General features: G+C 44.5%; 1 protein-coding gene across 1 annotated transcript in view; it reads right to left on the bottom strand.

The window, feature by feature from the left end:
• The window catches only part of LOC144505046 (teneurin-2-like), a 2,673,959-nt gene that overhangs the window by 2,433,478 nt on the left and 215,813 nt on the right, over window positions 1–24,668 (bottom strand). Inside the window, exon 4 of the mRNA XM_078230751.1 lies at window positions 9,635–9,674. The gene's annotated coding sequence lies outside the window, so the exon portion shown is untranslated. The remainder of the gene's footprint in view (window positions 1–9,634; window positions 9,675–24,668) is intronic.

Raw genomic sequence — 24,668 nt, 5'->3', positions numbered from 1 at the left:
CTTGTCATTCAGTAGCACTACAAATGTTGAACCAAACCTGCCCCCCCCACCCCACCCCCGCCCCTCCCGGCACCCGCCATCCCCAACTATCAACATCCTGTGGGTTACCATTCAACATCTGAACTGGATAAGCCATATAAATACTGTGGATGCAAGAACAGGTCAAAGGCAAGGAACCCTGCGGCAAGTAGCTCACCTCCTGTTTCCCCATAGCTTGTCCACCACTTACAGGGCACAAGTCAGAAGCGTAATGGAATACACTCTGCTTGCCTGGATGAGCGTAGCTCTGACACACTCAAAAGGCTCAACACCATCCAGGACTAAGCAGCCCACTTCATTTGCACCCCATCCATAAACATTCACGCCTTCCACCACAGTAGCAGTAGCGTGTACCATCTAAAATTTGCATTTCAGGAACTTACCAAAGTTCCGTAAGCAGCACCTTGCAAACCCGTGACCGCCACCATCTAAAAGGACAAGGGCAGAGGATACCTGGGAACACCACCACCTGGAAGATCCCCCCCAAGCCACACATCATCCTGACTTGGAAATATATCATCATTTATTCATATGGACTGCAATGATTCAAAGCAACTCACCACCACCTTCTCAAAGGCAATTAGAGGTGGGAAATAAAAGTTGGCCTTGCCAGCAATGCCCACATCCTATGATGAAGGAAAAAAGGAAGAAAATCCATTGCAGGTGATTCTCTGGCTACTGTTAAAATCCCTGTCGACTGATAACTTTAAGCAAGAGATCTGAATTCCCAGTTCCAACCTAAAAGGAATTACTCAACAAAATTTGAGACTTTGGGCTGTATTTGATGGAGGCAACAGGGTCTGACCTGCCCCCAAGAGACCCACGTCGCCTCTTTTAAGAAAACCCACTCTACGTGGGCACCTAAGCAGACAGCAATGCATCTTCCCCAGGAATAAAGGACCCCAGGGTTACAAGTTCCATTGCCAACAACTGCCAGCCAATCATACGCCAATCCATTGAACGACAGCACCACTGAGGAGGCAGTGGCTGCAGCAGGTACATCACCCACCCAAAGCATAGTATTGCTGCTGGATCCCAGGCCACGGGCAAGTGATGGCAGGACGGGTTTGACAATGCAGGTGGGGAGATCGACAGCCAGGGTAGGGGTTTACTTTCAACAAGCCCCAACCTCCCTTCATCAATTAGGCACCAAATGCCAGGGTTTATTGCACCCCCAAATGTTTACCTGCCTTAATTGCTCCCCACATGGATCAATGCCAGTGGCAGAGAGATAATGCCCTTAAGTGGTCCACAGGCCTTATCACCACATACTTAACCTCTCCGCTTGGTAGAGGCACGATGACAGCAGGGATCCCACCCATGGCCCCATGCCCAATGGGGAGGCACGGTGGCACAGTGGTTAGCACTGCTACCTCACAGTGCCAGGGTCCCAGGTTCAATTCCCGGCTTGGGTCACTGTCTGTGCGGAGTCTGTACGTTCTCCTTTTGTTTGCATGGGTTTCCTTCAGGTGCTCCGGTTTCCTCCCACAGTCTGAAAGACGTGCTGGCTAGGTGCATTGGCCCTGCTAAATTCTCCCTCAGTGTACCCGAACAGAGGCCGGAGTGTGGCGACTCTGGGATTTTCACAGTAACTTCATTGAAGTGTTAATGTAAGCCTATTTGTGACATGAATAAATGAACTTAAAACTTTGAAACAAAATGCCCTGCCACCATCTCACCACAAGGGAGGGCATTAAATTTCACCCTTTTATTGTTACAAGCAAATTTAAAGCAACATCTAAATAAACACATAGTAGCCAACTAGTACTCTGAACTACAGTAAAGATATCCCCTCTTTAACTTTTTAACATACTGAGAACCCCACCTCCCGGTTCTCTGGCTGAAAGCTGTACTTGTACTTTGAACAAAATGCAAGTCCCATTACTTCAACATAACAACATTCACAAAAACCATTTCACCATCACTCCCAGCTCCCAGCAGGTCCACGTCTCCCTGTTTTGTTGACATCAAATGAGCATCAAAAGTCACTTCTCTCAGTGCTTTGATTCAGTTTGGGACTTCTCCAGAGAATAAGGGCCCACCTCGGTGATTCCGTCCATCCCTGGATTCCTCAGATTGTCATGGGTTGCATCTCTTTGACCAGAGACCACTTTTCTTCTCACATTTCTGCTTCGATAGTTTGAAGTTTAAAGTTTATTTATTAGTCACAAGTAAGGCTTACATTAACACTGCAATGAAGTTACTGTGAAATTCCCCTAGTCACCACACTTTGACGCTTGTTCGGGTCAATGCACCCTAACCAGCACGTCTTTCAGACTGTGGGAGGAAACCAGAGTACCCGGAGGAAACCCATGCAGACACGGGGAGAACGTGCAAACTCCACACAGACAGTTACCCAAGCCAGGAATCGAACCCAGGTCCCTGGCGCTGTGTGTGAGGCAGCAGTGCCTCACCACCGTGCCGCCCCATTGTTGGCAGAGAACTCGCAGCCTTGTTCCCCTTTGTTCCCCCTGCTGACCACACCACCCGCAGGCCTTTTCCCTCTCTGGGAGACCTCTCTCCTTTTCTGTCCAAAAACTTGAAGATTGAAAGTACGTCCACATTTAACCCAACTGCTACTACCTTTGTTTTCAGGTGTGAACATTTTATACTTTGCCCTCAGTAAATCTCAACCTTCGCCTCCTTGTAGCCACCCAGCCTTGATGTTGGGTGGAATTCATAACAGATCATATGACCCTCTCCAAAATTCCACTTTATCCTGAATTTATGAGACAGTCCCAAAACACAATCATCTTATAAAATCTTGCATTCCAAACACTACAATTTGATCAGTGTGGAACCAGGCGAGAGCAGTCCCACACAATTGGTCGGCAGTGGAGAGGTAATGGAGGAGTGTTTTAATGTGATCAGCCATGGCAAAAGCTGTAGACAGGGTCAAGAAGGATCAAGGAGGGAAAGATTACTTTTCAACAAAATCACACGGGACGTCATTTGGGACTTTGATAAGAGCTGTTTCGGTATTGTGACAGAAGAAGAAGCCCAATTTGAGAGATTCGAACATAAGAGTTCCAGGAAAGATGGGAACTGATTCAGAAGGTGACAACATGTCACATAAAAGGCACAGATTGAGAGAGTGCATGGAAATTCAATAGTCTGTACTGGCAGGGACCTCATGAGGGTTTGTTCCCCAATGAGCCACACAGCATTCTGACTTTGATTTAATTTATTATTGTCACATGTATTGGGATACAGTGAAAAATATTGTTTCTTGCGTGATACAGACAAAACATACCACTCAGTGGAGCGGCACGCTGGCACAGTGGTTAGCACTGCTGCCTCACAGCGCCAGGGACCCGGGTTCGATTCCCGGCTTGGGTCACTGTCTGTGTGGAGTTTGCACATTCTCCGCATATCTGCGTGGGTTCCCTCTGGGTGCTCTGGTTTCCTCCCACATTCCAAAGATGTGCGGGTTAGGTGGATTAGCCATGCTAAATTACCCCTTTGTGTCAGGGGGAATAGCTAGGGTAAATGCATGGGGTTATGGCAGTACGGGCCTGGGTGGGATTGTGGTTGGTGCAGACTTGATGGGCCGAATGACCTCTTTCTGCACTGTAGGATTCTACGATTCATCTATCCTATGATCCATACCATTCATAGAGTACATAGGGGAGAAGGAAAGGAGAAGGTGCAGAATATAGTGTTACGGTCATAGCTAGAGTGCAGCGAAAGATCAGCTTAAAGAAGGTAGGTCCATTCATAAGCTTGATGGCAGCAGGAAAGAAGCTGTTCTTGAGTCAGTTTGATTTGATTTGATTTGATTTATCATTGTCACATGTATTAGCATACAGTGAAAAGTATTATTTCTTGTGTGTTATACAGACAAAACATACTGTTCATAGAGAAGGAAATGAGAGAGTGCAGAATGTAGTGTTACAGTCATAGCTAGGGTGTAGAGAAAGATCAACTTAATGTAAGGTAGGTCCATTCAAAAGTTTGACAGCAGCAGGGAAGAAGCTGCTCTTGAGTTGGTTGGTACGTGACCTCAGACTTTTGTATCTTTTTCCCGACGAAAGAAGGTGGAAGAGAGAATGTCCGGGGTGCGGGGGGCCCTTAATTATGTTGACTGCTTTGCCGAGGCAGCGGGAAGTGTAGACAGAGTCAATAGATGGGAGGCTGGTTTGCGTGATGGATTGGGCTACATTCACAACTCTTTGTGGTCCTTGTGGTTTTGGACAGAGCAGGAGACATACCAAGCTGTGATACAACCAGAAAGAATCCTTTCTATGGTGCATCTGTATAAGTTGGTGAGAGTCGTAGCAGACATGCCAAATTTCCTTAGTCTTCTGATAAAGTAGAGGTGTGGTGGGCTTTTCGTAACTATAGTGTCAGCATGGGGGGATCAGGACAGGTTGTTGGTGATCTGGACACCTAAAAGCTTGAAGCTCTCGACCCTTTCTACTTCATCCCCGTTGGTGTGTGATCTCAGACTTTGTATCTTTTTCCCAACGGAAGAAGGTGGAAGAGAGTATGTTCAGGGTGCATGGGGTCCTTGATTATGCTGGCTGCTTTTCTGGGCAGTGTAGACTGTTATTGGGTCCAAACCCCCGAACTCCTTTGTAGCACGGTGGGTGCTCTTCACCACATGGACTGCAGCAGCTCAAAAAAGATAACTCACCACCACTGTCTAGAGGGCAAGCAGTAATGCACAACTAACGTTACCATGAATAATGACACTCAGATCACAGAAAAGAATAATAAAACACTTATTTCTATTGCGATATGCTCATGTGCATGGTGTACTACTTCTACCAACTCTGAAACATCCCACTTCCTCCGAAATGGTGGCACAGTGGTTAGCACTGCTGCCTCACAACGCCAGAGACTCAGGTTTGATTCAAGCCATGGGTCACTGTCTGTATGAAATGTTCACCTTCTCCCTGTGTCTGCGTGGGTTTAGTTCGGGTGCTCCAGTTTCCTCCCACAGTCCAAAGATGTGTCAGATTAGATGGATTGGCCATGATAAATTGCCTCTTCATGTCCCAAGATTTGTAAGTTAGGTGGTATTGCCATCGTAAATGTGCAGTGTTATAGGGTAGGAGGGGTGGACCGGGGTGGGATGCTCTTTCGGAGAGTCAGTGGAGTCTCGGTGGGCCGAATGACTTCTTTCTGTAGGCATTCATTGATTTTATGGTTACAATGTCTGAATAGTTGCTTCAACACCTCAGTAGCTGCCATATGTTCGTGCCTTGTGAAGGTGCATCATTATATGCTACATCTTGAAGATAGACCATGGAGTTTATCGATTGCTATTAAAATCAGTTCTCTGGCTGAGAGCTGTACATTGGGGTTCCAAAAGATTTCATATAGCAATAGCCCACACCATAAGTTATCGATTGCAGCTGTCCTGTTATGATGAGCCACTGACTGAAGCTCTGCCACTACTCGCCCACACGAAATGGGTAAATACCTTCATGCCACGTTCCAGTGTTAATCTTAGAATCATAGAATCCCTACAGCCCATCGAGTCTGCACCGACCACAATCCCACTCAGGCCCTATTCCCGTAACCGTACATATTTATCCTACCAATACCCCTGACACTGGGGTCAATTTTAGCATGACCAATCAACCTAACCCACACATCTTTGGACTGTGGAAGGAAACCGGAGCACCCGGAGGAAACCCACGCAGACACGGGGAGAATGTGCAAACTCCACACAGGCAGTGACCCGAGACCAAAATTGAACCCAGGTCCCCGCCTCTGTGAGGCAGCAGTGTTAACCACTGTGCCACCATGCCGCCCCACTAAGGGGAATTATTGACAGCTCAAGCAATAATGATGCAAAAGATGGAAAGGCGACAGAAGTGGAAAAGGAAGAGCTTCTTGATCAGATTATTGCATTATATTCTTAACCATCCATCTTTCTGGAGAGGAAACATCTAAAGTCTCTTATCAGAGAACAGCCTTTAATTCCCAGGTATTCCAAATTATATATGTAAATTCTGAATCAATTAGGTTACAAACTATAGCTCCTTGCCAGATATCAATTATTCTGTTAATAACCAGCAGTACATCCCCACGGCTCCTTACTCCCATGTGTGGTAACATTTAGCAGTCGAAGAACCTCATTTAAAACCTCTAATAATCTCCAAACATTTTGAGCTCAGCAGGGTAGCCTGCATCTTTGATCATCTAATAATAGAACAGAGTCTCTAAGCGTGGGTGAACAATGAGAAAGTGAGAAATTAAACAGGAAACTTCAAGCCTGGAATTTATAAAAGCAAAGCAGCTATTTCCCCCTTGGCTGACAACTTATTTTCAGCCCTGTCTTTGAGACAATGCAACAATTTCAACTTTTGGGCAACGAAGCAGGCTTGCTGGCTACCCATTCCAACAGCAAAGAGGACCCACACAATTTTGAGGCCCCATCATCACTTAAATTGACAGATATCCAGGTTAGTCCTCGGATTTAGGCCAGGGTGGCCACCAGAAGGAGAAGTCAGGATCTTATTTACCTCACAGGCCCTGACTTCTATTTTAGTCGCTTTGGAGACCTGGTGGTAGGCCTCTGCAAAACAGATCCAGTTGGATTCATAGAATCATAGATTCTCACATAGAGAGGCATAGATCAGGTGGACTCTCAGAGGCTTTTTCCCAGGGTGGAAATGGCTGCTACGAGGGGACACAGGTTTAAGGTGCTGGGGTGTAGGTACAGGGGAAATGTTAGGGGGAAGTTTTTCACACAGAGGGTGGTGGGCGAGTGGAATCGGCTGCCGTCAGTGGTGGTGGAGGCAAACTCAATAGGGTCTTTTAAGAGACTCCTGGATGAGTACATGGGACTTAATAGGATGGAGGGTTATAGGTAGGCTTAAAAGGTAGGGATATGTTCGGCACAACTTGTGGGGCCGAAGGGCCTGTTTTGTGCTGTAGTTTTTCTATGTTTCTACATTACAGAAAAGGCTATTCGGTCCATCGAGTCAGAGTATCCGACCCAGGCTCGCTCACTATATTTTGATTACCACCTCTGTTTTGGGATCGTTCCCGCCCTGTTAAGTTATACTCGCAGAATATGTAAATGGACGCCAAAGAGTTCCAAACTGAAGCAGAAAAGAATGAAAAGCATGTTTTTTCATAGTGTTAAGAGAGAATGTTTCCTCTTGTGGAGAAAAGCCTAACTAGAGGTCATTGATATAAGATAGTCACCTAAATTTCCAATAAGGAATTCTTCATCCAGAGAGTGGTAAGAATGTGGAACTCACTACCAAAGGGAGTTGTTGAAGCAAATAGTATAGATGAATTGAAGGGGAAACTAGACAAACATTTGAGGAAGAGAGGAGTCGACGGTTATGATGGTAGATTTAGATAAAAAGGGTAGGTGACGGCCTAGTGGTATTATCACTAGGCAATTAACCCAGAAACTCAGCTAATGTTCTGGGGACCCGGGTTCAAATCCCGCCATGGCAGGCGGTGGAATTTGGATTCAATAAAAAAAAATCTGGTATTACGAATCTACTGATGATCATGAAACCATTGTCGATTGCTGGAAAAATCCATCTGGTTTACTAATGTCTTTCAGGGAAGGAAATCTGCCATCATTACCCAGTCTGGCTTACAAGTGACTCCAGAGCCACAGCAATGTGGTTCATTCTGAACTGCCCTCCACACAAGGACGACGAGGCTCTCAACTGCCCTCTGAACAAGGGCAACTAGGGATGGGCAATAAATGTTGGCCAGCCAGCGATGCCATGTCCCACGATTGAATAAATAAAATGAACTGGTTGGGCTGAATTGCCTGTCCCTGTGCCTTCTATCCTGTGTAAATTGCCTTGGATTTCCTAAGATTTCTGCAATGCACCAATTCTAGTCCCTTGTACGTCACTAACTTTAATTGCTCCACCACTGAGAAGCCTTGCCAAAGTCCTAAACTCTGATGTTCTCCATCTCTCTACCTCCCTTTCCTCCTATAAAGCACTCATTAAAACTTATCTCTTTGACAAGACCTTTGGCCATCGACATTAATATTCCCTTAAGTGGCTCGGTGAAATTTCCTTGATAAAATTCCTTGAAACACACTGAGACGTTTTAGTATGTTAAAGATGCCGTATAAATGTAAGTTATACTTCCAGATTTGTCTGCTGGTAGAATATCATGTCGCTATGTATTCGTTTTTACGACCAGCTATAACAGGCTTCCATATATTTGTTTTCCTCTCAGTCCAAAAATTCCCCAGAAGGCCTGCTATTCATTCTGCAATAATCTCCTTTGGGTATTCTGCAGTCCCCATCAACTGCATTTGAAGAAGTATTTCTGCCTTTACATCCGATATCTTTCCACAGGTAAGGATAAGCTTTACAAGACTGCAGTTAAACACTCAGCAATTAATTTCTCCTCAAACAAATTCTCTCTTGAGGCTTTACTAGTAACTAATGGATTGGTGAGGGCAACTGAATTGCTTTCATTTCTCTGCGGCTGAATTCAGCAGTTATTCTCCACACCATTGCCAGAAAGCATTTAGAGCTGATAGAAAGGGCTAATTTCTCTGAAGGAAGTTCAATAGTTTCACTTGGCTGAAATGGTTCGGGACGCGATTCCTGCCTCAGCAGCTGAGAGTCTGTGTCATGCAGTTCTCTCTTGGTCAACTATGGTCAAAGGTCCCCTGTCTAGAACATGAGGAGTATTCTTGAAAGGAAAGTTTATTTTTTAGTTACAAGTAGGCTTACATTAACAGTGCAGTGAAGTTACTGTGAAAAAAACCCCAGGCTCGAAGATCCGTTTGATCCATAGGCATAGACCAATGGTACATCAATAACGCATGATCAAATCAATGCCAATGAAAACTGGGTGGTTTCTGGGCGGCACGGTGGCACAGTGGTTAACACTGCTGCCTCACAGTGCCAGGGACCTGGGTTCAATTTCCGGCTTGGGTCACTGTCTGCACGTTCTCCCTGTGTCTGCGTGGGTTTCCTCCGGGTGCTCCGGTTTCCTCCTACAGTCCCAAAGGCACGCTGGTCAGGTGCATTGGCCATACTAAATTTGCCCTCAGTACCCGAATACGAGCCGGAGTGTGGCAATTACGGGGTTTTCACAATAACTTCATTGCAATGAAGTAAGCCGACTTGTGAATAATAAATAAACTTTAACATTAATTTAAAGGTTTTCTTAAAATTGGTTTTATATCCAGGCAGCAATATGAAAATCGAACCCAGTATGCCTCATTATGTATGATATTGTACAATGTATGCAACCATTTAATCTTTCATTCCATAAAGCAGGGAAATTTTCTACAGCATTTTTACCAGGCACCTCATTGATTAAAAATGCATATGGTTTGCACTGAATTTTCAAATCTGCAGATACATCACAGCCCACCCTCTACGCAGCACCAGGTTCTGGGATATTTCCATACACGAAGGAGGAACCCAGAAGATTCTAAATTCCACAGGGAGAAATGAAACTGGAACAGTTCTGAACAAAAGTTTAAGGAGGAAGATTAGAAAGTGTGTAGGAACTGCAAGAAGTATTCTGAGGTCTCCTCCCTGTTGCATTATTGGCTTCCGACCAATCACTTTTACAATTCATGCTTGTCATTAATGAAGGGAGGTTTTTCCACACACTTTCCAATTCTGGTACTTACAGCAAAGTCAAGCTGCAGCATGCTTCAGTTCTTTCAGCACCTCAGAAACCTGGAAGAGAAAGAAAAATAAATCAGCCGACCGCATTACAAAGTCGCCCTCAGTTCATCACTTCATGCCCTGCACAAGCTAACACCAGAAGGTGAAAATGCAGATTAGTAATCGTCATAGTCCCCGATGACCATGGGCTGCTCCTCCTTTTGAGGGAGGGGAGAGCCGACTGATGGTGTTTTAACCTGAGGATCACCACACCTCAAGCGAGGGGCAAGATTGAGAAGACGGGGCCTTCATGAATAGTCTCAGCCAGAACGGGAATTGAACCCACACTGTTGTTGTCGCTCTGCGTCACAAACCAGCCACCCAGCCAACTGAGCTAACCGACATGCAAATATCACAAAGGAGCAACACCATGATCTGTGGTTTCTACACTAATCCGTCACTCCTCACTGTGAATAGTTTATTTAGTAGACAACTTCGGTAGTGTGTGCCACACATGCAACTGTTAGCTCTGCTAGAGTTTCATTAGGTGGTAGGGAATGTTTTCCTTTGACTTGATGTGTGGTTCACAGATTCTTCCACTGTAGTAGAATTAATGTAGTTCATCCCAGTTCATCATTAATTTCGCCTTCAAGGGCCTCAATTGGTGTAAGGCCACCCTTACACTTGGTCAAATGACCGCCTGCCAGCAAAACCTGCCATGGGGGAGGGTACAAAATCCTGCCCATGGTGTTTGGAAAAAAAAATATTTTCATAGCTGATTCAATTTGGTATTCCAATTAATTTGTGCCAAATAATTAGCTGCAGGTTGCTTATATCTCTCAAGCAGATAATCCTGTATGAACTGAATATAACTTCTAAGCATCATATGGCATTATAAATAAAACTAAAATTCCTTCCAGGCCAAATTGATCAAAATCTCAATTTTATTAGCAGGCTGGATTAAGATAGAGGGAGATACAACAAGGAAATTAATTTATTTCTCTGGGTGAATCGTGTTTTTTTAGATCTATGACTGTTATTATAAATCTGTCTTGTTCTACTTCGAAGAAGTAACCTCGCCTCACCACATCTTTTTAAACTGTCACAAGTTCTCCCAGATTTTCCTACAGTTGCTCAAAGTAGTCATGGCCAACTTCATATGCTAAGTTTAAGCTTATTTATTAGTGTCACAAGTAGACTCACATTAACACTGCAATGAAGTTACTGTTAAAATCCCCCAGCCGTCACACTCAGGCACCTGGTCGGGTGCACTGAGGGAAAATTTAGCCTGGCCAATGCACCCAACTAGCATGTCTTTCGGGCTGTGGGAGGAAACAGGGGCACCCAAAGGAAACGCACGCAGACATGGGGAGAACGTGCAAACTCCGCACAGACAGTGACCCAAGCCAGGAATCAAACCCAGGTCCTTGGCGCTGTGAGGCAGCAGTGCTAACCACTGTGCCACCGTGCCGCTCTGTGATGTGTTGTACAATTCCAGTTTGAAAACTTGGCCAAAATGCCCCTTTAAATTCTGAGGCACTGCTAACAAAATTAACTTCACAAATTTGCTGCCGGATTGCTGGATTTATGATTTTCTTTTTCCCTATCATTTGTGCCAGTTGAGAGTTAAGAGGCTTGATATCTGCTTGAGACACATCAAGATACAATTGTCCTGATTGGCTGATCTATTCTAATTTTTGTTAACAAATTTGTGCTACAGGAAATTACCATGAGGAAAAATGAATTTGTCCACCATTTTGATTGTGTTGCTGGGAGCGATGGAGGGAGGAGGTGGTGAATGTTAAAATCTGTGAAGAAGACATTTAACATGTTTCACAAAAGAAATGCAGAACATTCCCCCGAATGTTTGCGACTGCTACTACCAGAAATACGCCAATCAATTGAATAAGAACTCTGAGAGGGGACACGTTATTCTTGCTAAATTAATCATTTGTTCATCAGGCCAGATGCAGAGCACAGCTGCAACAATTCTAGCTCAACAATTCTCATGATTTCTAGCTCAGAAAGGCTACCTTCCAGTGCAAGGCCTGACATTTCCATTCCTCAAGTCAGCCTCGTGGCTTTGTTAGTGAGACGACTGACTTACCACCAAAATGGTACTGTTTTTGTGCTACTGGTTTGCTGTCACCAAAAAGAACTGGGTCACTTCATATATTGTTGCTCACACTCATTAGCGAAAGGAGGCAATAGAGAAAGGAGGAGCGGCGCGGTGGCACAGTGGTTAGCACTGCTGCCTCACAGCACCAGGGACCTGGGTTCAATTCTACACTTGGGTCCATGTCTGTGCAGAGTTTGCACATTCTCCCCATGTCTGCGTGGATTTCCTCCGGATGCTCCAGACATGCTGGCTAGGTGCATTGGCCATGCCAAATTCTCCCTCAGTGTACCCAAACAGGCAACAGAGTGCGCCAACTAAAAGATTTTCACAGTAACTTCATTGCAGTGTTAATGTAAGCCTACTTGTGACACTAATAAATAAACTTTATTACCTGAGACTGGATGTGAACTCAACAGAGGTGAAAGGTCAGTTTATTAATCAATTTTGCTCTGCGGTTCTTCAACTTAATTTAATATTTTAATGTAAGTACGTAAAATGTCAGAACAATAAAAATAATAGATTATGAATGGAAATATAGCTTGGGACAAAAGGTCCATTGTGGACAGAAGGACAGCACACACCACCTGTCACTCCATCAAATCCTAACCATTAATGTGTTACATCTTGTCCATTCAGATTTATACAGTGCAACTACTGTCTTCAGGAATATGTCGCAGAATCTTTACAGTGCACAGGAGGACATTTGGCCTATTGAGTCTGCTCTGGCTTTCTGAAAAAAAAATTCTACCTAATCCCATTCCCCTGCCTTATCCTCCTAACCTTACATGTTAGTTATTTTCAGATGGCAATCTAATATCCTTTCGAATACTTCGATCGAACCTGCCTCCACCACCCTCTCAGAAAGTTTCTCCCAGACTCCAATCACCCTCTGGGTGAAATTCATTTCCTCGCATCACTTTTACTCTTTTTGCCAATTATTTCGAATCTGTGCCCTCTTGTTCTTGATGCTCTCTGGAGTGGGAACACTTTCCCATTCTTCATCCTGTCCACACTCCTAAGGATATTGGATACTTCTAAGTCCCTCTCTGAGCCTTCTTTTCTCCAAGGAAAACAGACCCAACCTTTCCAATCTATCTTCATCGTTCCAGGGTATGGTGAATGTCTCAAAATGCATTAATGGGACGACTGGGTATAAATTCCTCAAGGAGAACAGCACAAAACAGAGAGCATCGCATCAGTCACTTGTTACACATCTCGTCCAATATGCATTTCCATTACAGGCAATCAAGATCTGCAGTGGGCAATATTATGCAAATCAAAGCTCTACCTCTACGTGTAGCTATGGTTTCAGGAGCTATGGAGCTATGGAGCTACATCTAATGGTAGAAAATTGCAGTTGCAGATTGACTTTCCCACAGCGTAGCAATGCCCGACTAAGGATATATGTCACAAATTCGAGACATTATGGCTATACATTTCAGGGGACATGCAGTTATGTTTGTTTTGTCACAGAAATGATTGACATTATATCAATTTAAACCATGAACAAATGGCTATGGCCCAGAAGACGGAACACCACAAAAGTTAGAAATAGTAGGATGTATGACAAGGGAAATCAAAGCACTGGTTACAGGATCCCAAGACTGACATTTTAAAAAGCGATAGATTATAGTAATCAAGATGAAGCATTCTCACAGGTTTGAGGTCTTTGAAATGTATGAAACTGTCAGATAAGAAAAGACCTACAGATCCAACCAGCCTCCTCCAACTGGACCTACTGCTTCCAGCAGTGATGATGCCATGTATCATAATACAAGCACTCTTCCCAGTCCAAAAATATGTAATCGCCTCGGAGCGATGAATGATCAGTTGAAAAACACAAGTTAATGAGAGAAAACTAACTAGAAAAATACATCTTCGACCCCTTTAGGTGATCGAGACTGACCTAGGAGATCACACCGACTCTGATTTATATTACAGGATACCTACTTCTGGAAGTGTGGTGGTGGTGTCACCACACTACCAAAAGGATGTGGAAGCTTTGGAGAGAGTGCAAAGAAGGTTCACCAGGATGTTGCCTGGTCTCGAGAGTGTTGGCAATGAGGAGAGATTGAATAAACTAGGATTGTTATCACTGGAAAGACAGAGGCTGAGGGGAGACCTAATAGAGGTCTGCAAAATTATGAGAGATATAGACAGGGTGGATAATCAGAGGTTTTTTCCCGGGGTGGAAGTGTCAATTACAAGGGGCACAGGTTCAACGTGAGAAGGGGAAAGTTTAAGGGAGATGTGCGGAGGCAACTTTTCATGCAGAGAGTGGTGAGTGCCTGGAGCGCACTGCCAGAGGAGATGATGGAAGCAGGCACATTAGCAACATTTAAGAGGCATCTGGATTGGTACATGAATAGAGAGTAAGAGAGTAAGAATAGAGAATAAGAGCCGAGTAAGAGCAGAAGGTTTTTTTTTAGTTTTGTTAGGGCATCATGTTCAGCACAAGCTTGGAGCGCCGAAGGGCCTGTTCCTGTGCTCTTTGTTCTCTTTGTTCTCTAAAGATGTCATCAACATCACTGTTCAAAATAGGTCCAGCACCATTTGAAGAAGTAATGACTCGGTGTTCATGACATAAACTGCCAATCTGTTTCACATGTCCATTATTCTGAGGAGAAGAAAAGCTGCCTTAAAATTCAATCTGGTTCTCCTTTCTGTAACAAAGTGTGGATGGTGGCTCAGTGGTGATGTCACTGGATTAGAAAGTAGAAGCCTGGAATAATGTTTGAATCCCACTACAACAGCTGGTGGAATTTGAATCTTAGTAATACATATTGAACATGAAGCTAGCCTCAGTAATCGTTATCATGATAACCAACAATGGCTGTCAAAATCCATCTGGTTCACTCAGGTTTTGGCTGAACAAGTGACTCCGGATCCACAGCAAAGTGGCTGACTCTTAGTTACCCTCTGAAATGACCAGGAAAGCCACTCAGTTCGAGGGCAATTAAGGATGGGCAACAAATGTTGGCCTTGCCACCACATCCCATGAAATAATAAAAGAAACAAAACAACTTTAAAAGAAAAAAAAGTGATTTTCAAGTGTGACTCTTGGTTCTATCTGATCTATTCAGTTGTAATAATTGGTTGACGGCCAGTCTAGTCACTTCACTATTTTATAAACCTCCAGAAAATCACACCTACATGACTCATTGAGACATCTTGGGTCATAAATTGTTTGAAGTTGGTAAATAGTCTTCTCGTCTTCCACTTGAACTTTTCCAAATCCTCAATATCCTCCACTATGAACAGACCAAAACTGGACACTACTGACATCTAACTAAATTCTTGTATAAAGACTAAATAGTATGTTTTCTTTGATAATTAACTATCCTGCGAATACACCCTGTTTTTCTCATTCATTTGTGGGACATGGGTATCGCTGGCTGGCCAGCATGTATTGTCCATCGCTCGTTGCCCAAGGGCAGTTGAGAGTCAACCACATTGCTGTGGCTCTGGAGTCACATGTAGGCCAGACCAGGTAAGGTCAGCAAATTTACTTCCCTAAAGGACATTCTTTGATTTGATCTGATTTGATTTGATTTATTATTGTCACATGTATTAGTATACAGTGAAAAGTATTGTTTCTTGCACGCTACACAGACAAAGCATACCATTCATAAAGAAGGATAGGAGAGAGCGCAAAATTCATGAACCAGATGGGTATTTCCCAACAATCGACAATGGTTTCACAATCATCAGTAGACTCTTAATTCCAGATTTTTTAAAATATTGAATGCAAACTGCACCATCTGTCGTGGCAGGATTCGAACCCAGACCTCCGGGACATTGGTTGGGTTTCTGGATTAATAGTCTAGCGATAATACCACCAGGCCCTTGCCTCCCCTGTTAATGACATGTAATTGTATTATTTAGGTTAAAGATACACAAGTCAAGAATATTGATTGGTTAAGTAACTAAAGCATATATAAAAAGAAACTTGCATCATCATCACCCCCTCCTCCCTCCGCACCCCCCTCCGGCCCGCAAGACCCATTTTGATTTGATTTTCTGAGTCTCTTTTTGACATTTAGTTTTCATTACAGTGCCCCAGCAGAGGCTGCCACCACCAACCCCACCCCACCCCAATCCCTTTGATTATTTTGTTTTACTGGTCATTGTTTTTCTGTTTAGAGTTCTTCAAAAGCGTATATAAAGAAAGACTCTGATGAATTCATTTGTCAATGAGTTTATTTGCTGCATTGATGTACCCAAAAAAGTGGATAACAAAACATCATTTGTTATTTTTTGTTACAGTGCCCTCTTAAAGGGCAGTTCATTAGTTGTTTGGGGTAACTGTTTTAAGTTTGTTGAAAGGAATATAAAATCTTGGCCAAGGTAGTCATAACTGTGTCCAGGCAGCGGGCAGTTGGGGAGGGTCGTTTGATCTGACAGTCTGTCTGTCTTCCACGCCAATGTTCATGCCTGGGTGACCCTGGAGTGGGAACATGCAGTGTCGGCCGGTCTGCTTGACGCCTTCCGCGAACAGTGGGCACCGGAGAGGCAGGAGTGCCTAATCTCCTTCCAAAATATTATTTTAACTGAATACAAATTTCCTTAAAAGTTTTAATTTCTGTTACAGGGTCCCTTTAAGGGGCTTGTTTCATTAGTTAGTCATTTTACTAATCTACACAAAGGAGCATAAGAAAAGATTCAGCTAAGGTGGCCACAAATAGGACCAGGCAGCGGGCAGTTGAGGGGGGTGGGGGAGTAGGGGGTCATATAATCTGATTGCCTGCCTCTCTTCAGTGGGTGCCAGGGTGTCATTGAAGGGGAAGTGCACAATGTCCTACAGTACGTGGGAGGCCAATGGGTGTTGCAGGGGCTGGAGTAGATCAACTTAACAAAATTTAAGTTTCCTTTCAAGTTTTGTTTCCTGTTACTATAACGTGCTGCTAATTAGTTTATTATTCAGTTGGTTTATTTGATTGGCTCAAAGGATGTATAAAGGAAGACTCAGCCAAGGTCCAGACAGTGGGAGGTTGAGAGGTCGTCCGACCCAGCCCTCTGTTCCAAGGTACAAAGAACAAAGAACAAAGAACAATACAGCACAGGAACAGGCCCTTCGGCCCTCCAAGCCCGTGCCGCTCTCTGGTCCAAACTAGACCATTCTTTTGTATCCCTCCATTCCCACTCTGTTTATATGGCTGTCTAGATAAGTCTTAAACGTTCCCAGTGTGTCCGCCTCCACCACCTTGCCTGGCAGCGCATTCCAGGCCCCCACCACCCTCTGTGTAAAATATGTCCTTCCGATATCTGTGTTAAACCTCCTCCCCTTCACCTTGAACCTATGACCCCTCGTGAACGTCACCACCGACCTGGGGAAAAGCTTCCCACCGTTCACCTTATCTATGCCTTTCATAATTTTGTACACCTCTATTAAGTCTCCCCTCATCCTCCGTCTTTCCAGGGAGAACAACCCCAGTTTACCCAATCTCTCCTCATAATTAAGCCCCTCCATACCAGGCAACATCCTGGTAAACCTCCTCTGTACTCTCTCCAAAGCCTCCACATCCTTCTGGTAGTATGGCGACCAGAACTGGACGCAGTATTCCAAATGCGGCCGAACCAACGTTCTATACATCTGCAACATCAGACCCCAACTTTTATACTCTATGCCCCGTCCTATAAAGGCAAGCATGCCATATGCCTTCTTCACCACCTTCTCCACCTGTGACGTCACCTTCAAGGATCTGTGGACTTGCACACCCAGGTCCCTCTGCGTATCTACACCCTTTATGGTTCTGCCATTTATCGTATAGCTCCTCCCTACATTATTTCTACCAAAATGCATCACTTTGCATTTATCAGGATTGAACTCCATCTGCCATTTCTTTGCCCAAATTTCCATCCTATCTATATCCTTCTGTAGCTTCTGACAATGTTCCTCATTATCTGCAAGTCCTGCCAATTTTGTGTCGTCCGCAAACTTACTGATCACCCCAGTTACACCTTCTTCCAGATCGTTTATATAAATCACAAACAGCAGAGGTCCCAATACAGAGCCCTGCGGAACACCACTAGTCACAGGCCTCCAGCCGGAAAAAGACCCTTCCACTACCACCCCCTGTCTTCTGTGACCAAGCCAGTTCTCCACCCATCTAGCCACCTCCCCCTTTACCCATGAGATCCAATCTTTTTCACCAGCCTACCATGAGGGACTTTGTCAAATGCTTTACTAAAGTCCATATAGACGACATCCACGGCCCTTCCCTCGTCAACCATTCTGGTCACTTCTTCAAAAAACTCCACCAGGTTAGTGAGGCATGACCTCCCTCTCACAAAACCATGCTGACGTACGTTCAGTAAGAAGTCTCACAACACCAGGTTAAAGTCCAACAGGTTTATTTGGTAGCACAAGCTTTCGGAGCGCCGCTCCTTCATCAGGTGAGTGGGAATTGTGTTCACAAACAGGGCATAAATAGACACAAACTCAATTTACAAAATAATGGTTGGAATGCGAGTCTTTACAGGTAACCAAGTCTTAAACGTGCAGACAATGTGAGTGGAGAGAGGGTTAAGCACATGTTAAAGAGATGTGGATTGTCTCCAGCCAGGACAGTTAGTGAGATTTTGCAAGCCCAGGCAAGTCGTGGGAGTTACAGATAGTGTGACATGAACCCAAGATCCCAGTTGAGGCCGTCCTCATGTGAGTGGAACTTGGCTATCAGTCTCTGCTCAGCGACTCTGCGCTGTCGTGTATCATGAAGGCCACCTTGGAGAACGCTTACCCGAAGATCAAAGGCTGAATGCCCGTGACTGCTGAAGTGCTCCCCAACAGGAAGAGAACACTCTTGCCTGGTGATTGTTGAGCAGTGTTCATTCATCCATTGTCGTGGCGTCCGCATGGTCTCCCTAATGTACCATGTCTCGGGACATCCTTTCCTGCAGCGTATCAGGTAGATCCACACCAAGGTACGTTCACAGCCAAATGACCTTGAGGATGTGGCGTCTGCTAGTAATTTTGAGGCCATCCATGACTGGGGGTTTTCACAGGGGCAAGTTTTTATTCATTCTTTCATGGGATATGGACCTTGCTGGCTGGCCAGCATTTATAGCCAATTCCTCATTGCCCTTGAACTGAGTGGCTTGTTCGGCCATTTTAGAGGGCAGTTAAGAGTCGCTGTCAGTCTGGAATCACATGTAGGCCAGACCAGGTAAGGATAGCCATCGATGATGGTTTCATGGTCACTGATAAAAGGGGTGGGATTTTCCGGTCTTGGGGCGAGCGTGGCCTGAAATTCGCACTCACAGAAATCATAGAAACCCTACAGTACAGTACAGAAAGAGGCCATTCGGCCCATCGAGTCTGCACCAACCACAATCCCACCCAGGCCCTACTCCCATATCCCTACATATTTTACCCACTAATCCCTCTAACCTACGCATCTCAGGACACTAAGGGGCAATTTTAGCATGGTCAATCAACCTAACCCGCACATCTTTGGACTGTGGGAGGAAACCGGAGCACCCGGAGGAAACCCACGCAGACACGAGGAGAACGTGCAAACTCCACACAGACAGTGACCCAAGCCGGGAATCGAACCCAGGTCCTTGGAGCTGTGAAGCAGCAGTGCTAACCGCTGTGCTACCGTGCCGCCCCTCAACGTCAACAGGCCTTTGTATGGTCCCGTCCCACCTGCTGTGATTCCCGTGGTAGGTGGGACGGGAAAATTCCACCAAGATTTCAATTCCAGATTTCATTAATTGAATTTAAATTCCACCAACTGCCTTGGTGGGATTTGAACCCAAGTCCCCAAAGCATTAGCCAGAGTTTCTGGATTACTAGCCCCATGATTTAACTACCACGCCACTGTCTGCCCCTAAACAGTGCATTTTCTCCCCACATAATATTATTTTAATTTAAATTTGATATGTTGCTCTTAAATATTTGTTTTTTGTTACAGTGTCTCTTTAAGGAGCAGTCAATTTGTTCATTGTGTATGAGTCAATTTGTTAATTTGATTTTTACTCAAAATGGTATAACGATTCTGCAGCGGCCAGAGTACATGATCCGCCCGGACATATTTTAATTTGATAAACCTCCTCTGTAGTTTTTGTTTTAGTTGTAGTCCCCCTTTAAGATGTTTTTAATAAGTTAATCTGGCCATTTGTTTTAGTTTACTCAAGACTGCTGGGACACTCAGTTAGGGAGGCGGCAGACATGTGTAAAGTTAGAGCAAATATTCTGCAAATAAATTGGCATCTGGTTTCTCACTTCACCATCTGCATCCAAAATATATTTACACACCCTGGAACCTCATTGACACGCAGAGAACTGTGAATGCTGGAAAACTGAAATAAAATGGTTCATGTTTCCATCCAAATAGGTCATCGATCTGAAAGTTAACTCTCTTTTCTCTCCACAAATGCTGCCAAAGCTGCTGAGTATTTACAGTACTTTCTGTTTTTATTACACCCGAGAATATATTTGCTTTTCCTATGGCTTCATGGCACCGGCAATACTCACCGGATTAGCCATATAAATACGTGGCCGCAAGAGTGAGTCAGAGGCCAGGAATCCGGCAGAGAGTAACTCTACCTCCCCAAAGCCAGTCCACCGTCTACAAAACACAGTCAGGAGTGCGATGGAATACTCTCCACTTGTCTGGATGAATGTAGCTCCAACAACACTCAAGAAGCTCAACATCATCCAGAACAAAGCAGCTCCGCTTGATTGGCATCCCACTCACCATCTTCAACATTCACTCCCACAACCACTGAAGCAGTGGCAGCAGTGTTTACCACCTGCAAGATGCACTGCAGGAACTCACCAAGGCTGCTTTGGCAGCACCTTCTAAGTTACCACCAAGAAGGGCATGGGCAGCGGATGCATAGGAACACCACCCATGTTCCCCTAAAAACTACACATAGGGTGGAATTTTCCCATCCCACCCGCCATGGGAATGATTGCGGGGTGCCGGGAGGGAGGGGTGGGGACCATACAAGGTCCGTTGACCTTGGATGGGATTTTCCAGTCTTGGGAAGAGCACAGCCAGAAAATGCCACCCATAATCTTTATTTGGAACCGTATTGCCTTTCCTTAATTGTTTCTGGGCCAAGATTTTGGAACTCGCTGCCTAACAGTACAGTGGGTGTACCTACACTACATGGAATGCAGCAGTTCAAGAAGGCAGCTCACCATCACCTTCTCAAGGGCAATTACAAATGGGCAATAAATGCTGGCCTAGCTAATGATGTCCACATCCTATGAATGAATAAATAATTAAAAAGTCAGAAATATTTTGAAAATGATGCACCAAAGTGACCCAGATTTAGGGCAGCACGGTGGCACAGTGGTTAGCACTGCTGTCTCACAATGCCAGGGACCCTGGTTCACTTCCGGCCTCGGGTCACTGTCTATGTGGAGTTTGCATGTTCTCCCCGTGTCTGCATGGGTTTCTTCCGGGTGCTCCGGTTTCATCCAAAATTCCAAATATGTACAGGTTAGGTGGATTGACCATGCTAAATTGTCCTTTAATGTCCTAAGATGTCTCGGTTAGATGGATTAGGTATGGGAAACGTACAGGGTTACGGGGATAGGGTGGAGGAGAGGGCCTGGGTAAGATACTCTGTCAGAGAGTGTGTGCAGACTCGATGGGTGGAATTGCCTCTTTCTTTGTTGTAAGTATTCCAGATCTCTTTCCTTCTCTGTTGCTTTTAATTATTTTCCCTGTAGGGTGTAGGTGTGGTCAGCTTCATCTGACCATTTGATTACTATCCACCTTTTTCTAAGTTAAATATAATTTGCCAAACACAATTTAAATCTTCAACATATCTAGATCCGCTAGTAAAAGTTGAGTATCCTCTAACTTTCTGACATATCTTGGCATCATCTGCAAACTAATAATTATTTCCCCAACATTTAAATCTGGATCACTGATGAAAATAATAAGTAGCAAAGTTCCTAACACCTATCCCTGTGGGATATTACCGATAACTGATCTCCAAGCAGATCCAGGTCTATTGAAAATCATTTTGGGTTTATGATCATTCAGCCAATTCTTAATCCACTTCAACAGATTACCATATTTTCCCCCATCATTCTAACTTGGAGGGAAGACTCTAATACATTACATTATTAATCATTACAGTTAGAGACAGTACAATGAGTCTTTATTTCAACACTTTGAGGAAAGGCAATGGCCGGAATTTTGCCACCCCACCCGCCACAGAAATCGGAGCGAGTGAGGGGCGATGTAACGACTTTAATCAGGTAATTGAGGTGGGCCTGTTAGAAAATGAACTCCTAATTAAGGGCCAAATTGATGAGCCAATCAGGGAGACTCTTGCTTTGTATTTAACCAGGAGTATCAGTACCTCTGGCACTCCTGGTGTAGACTGTTCACTGAAAGCACTCTGTATACAGTTGTCAGACTTGTAAATAAAGGAATTTTGGTGAAGGGACTTCTGCCTCTGAGGACTTATTACAGGCGGACAATGGAAAGGCCCAATGACCTCGGGCAGAATTTTACAGTTTCGGGATGAGCAAGGCCGTAAAATCTTGCCCAATATATTGGAAATTAAATGTGGTTATTTAGGAGAAATGGATGAAAGATTTGGAAAAGAAAGGAAAGCCATTTGACTGGTGTTGCGGGGTTTTCTGGAGGCTAGGTATCGCCAAAACTTCTGCCAAAACAAAGACTCATGAAAACCAGTGTCCCGGTTTAAGGACGTACCTTAATTAACCAACGATCAATGGGAGGGATAACACTGGGCAGTCCAATGCCTCTCTAAAGAGAAGGCTCTGAGTTTTCCAATATAACTCTGAGGTTACAATGCACAGATCGATCAATTATACATTTTTCATATCAAATTCTCCCACCTTTCATTAGTTATGATCAAATTATTTTCAATATAAATCAATCATTAATAACATTTGCCACATATTTTAGCCAATTGCATTTTATCCCCTGACATCATGGGATTTCATTGGTCCGTCGAATTGAATGCTTCCTCCCCCTATTGTTGATGCTTCTTCCTCTGTTGTAATCCCTGAAGTTTAGCTACAAAGGTCAATGTTAAGGGTCCCACCAACTCCTGCAATGTCACTGGCCAAACCAGACAGGTGTGCATTCTCATATCTGAGCAGAGACCTGTCTTATCTGGATAGTGTGAGAAACCCTATTCATAAGTAGCCCTGAGAACCTTACTACTAGCAACTTTCACTGATAAGAACTTGCACATTCTGTGGTTTCATTGTTTCCAAAGAATGTGGTTCTGTCTACGAAGGCTCCTTCCCAGCATCCCTCACAGCAGCCTGCCTTTGGCTAAAGTGTACAGTTACATTTTAAAAATACAGTTAATAAATTTTAAAATACCAAAATACATGTTTAAATCAGAAATACTTGTCCAAATCTAATACTTATTTAAATTTCTTGCTATGTTCATGTAGACAGTTCCCCTATTAGGCTGAGTCTGATCTGAGGTCATTTCACTTATTGCTAGTATTTTATTACTGACTTAAGTCCCTGATTATTTGAAATTTCTCTATCCTACTAGGATTTTCTCTCCAACAACCGGATACAGCGAAAACTCACCAGAATTATACAAAGAATTGAAGATTCTTCAGAAAATTTCAAATGGAATTTGGTAAGATGCTATCCAAAAAGGCTGTGACAGAAGATAAGTGCTCATGCTGCCTCATAGAGCCAGGGATCCGTGTTCAATTACGGCCTCTGGTGTGCTGTCCGTATGGAATTTGCACATTCTCTCCATGTCTGCATGGGGTTCCTCCGGTTGCTCCAGTTTCCTCCCACAGTCCAAAGATGCGCAGGTTAGGTGGATTGGCTATGCTAAATTGTCCCTTAGTGTCCCAAGCTTTGTAGGCTATGTGGATTAGCCATGCTAAATGTGCGGGGTTACAGGCATAGGGCCTGGGTGGGATGCTCTTTTGGAGAAGCGGTGCAGACTTGATGGGCCAAATGACCTCCTTCTGCATTGTAAAGATTCTCTGGTTCTAAGCACTAGATTTTTATAAAGAAATGGGATCTTTCAGGCAGAAGGTCATTCCAGTATTAAACGCATTATCACAGTTCGCTATCAACACTGAGGACAGGATTTTCCAGCCCTCCCAGCTGGTGGGATCCTCCGGTCCTGCTGAAAGGGGCAGAATATCCCACCCTGAGCCAATCAGGAATTGGGATACAGTTACTGAATATAGGGGAGGAAACAGAAAATGAGATTACAATTACGAGGACCAGATCGCCTGCACAGAGACAGGCTCAGAGGACCAGAAGGGAAAGAAGGGGATTAGGAGAGAAATAGTGGTGGGGGATGCAATGGTTAGAGGCACGGACAGGCGGTTCTGAGGGCGCGAATGAGACTCCAGGATAGTAGTCTGCCTCCCTGGTGCCGGGGTACTGGTTGTCTCCGAGAGGGTAGGAAGCATATTAAAAAGGGAAGGTAATCAAGCAGATGTAATTGTACACATTGGTGAAAATGACGTAGGTAGAAAGAGCAGGGGGGTCATATGAGAGCAATTCAGGGAGATGGGTGCTAGGCTAAAAAATAAGGCCTCGAGGGTAGCAATCTCTGGACTGCTCCCAGTGCCTAGTGCTAGTGAGGCCAGGAACAGGGAGATTCTACAATTGAACATGTGGCTAAAGGACTGGTGCAAGAGGGAGGATTTCAAATTCATAGATCATTGGGTAGTCTTCAAGAGAGGATGGCACCTGTATGGAAAGGATGGGTTACACCTTAACTGGAAGGGCACAAATATTCTGGCTGGGAGTTTTGCTAGAGTGTTTCGGCAGGGTTTAAACTAGTGTGGCAGGGGGGTGGGGATCAAAACAGTAGGTCAGTAAGTACTGAGGCTGGGGCCAGAGCAAGGCTAGCTAAGAAGAAAAGCATTCTGGAGCAGGATGACCTGAGTGGACCTACAGGTCTGGAGTATATCTGCTTCAATGCGAGGAGCGCAACGGGTAAGA

This window comes from Mustelus asterias, chromosome 16 (genome assembly GCF_964213995.1).
Source record: "Mustelus asterias chromosome 16, sMusAst1.hap1.1, whole genome shotgun sequence".
NCBI classification, from domain to species: domain Eukaryota; kingdom Metazoa; phylum Chordata; class Chondrichthyes; order Carcharhiniformes; family Triakidae; genus Mustelus; species Mustelus asterias.
Note: the sequence above shows the minus strand (reverse complement) of the source record. Positions and strands in the feature narration are given on the sequence as shown.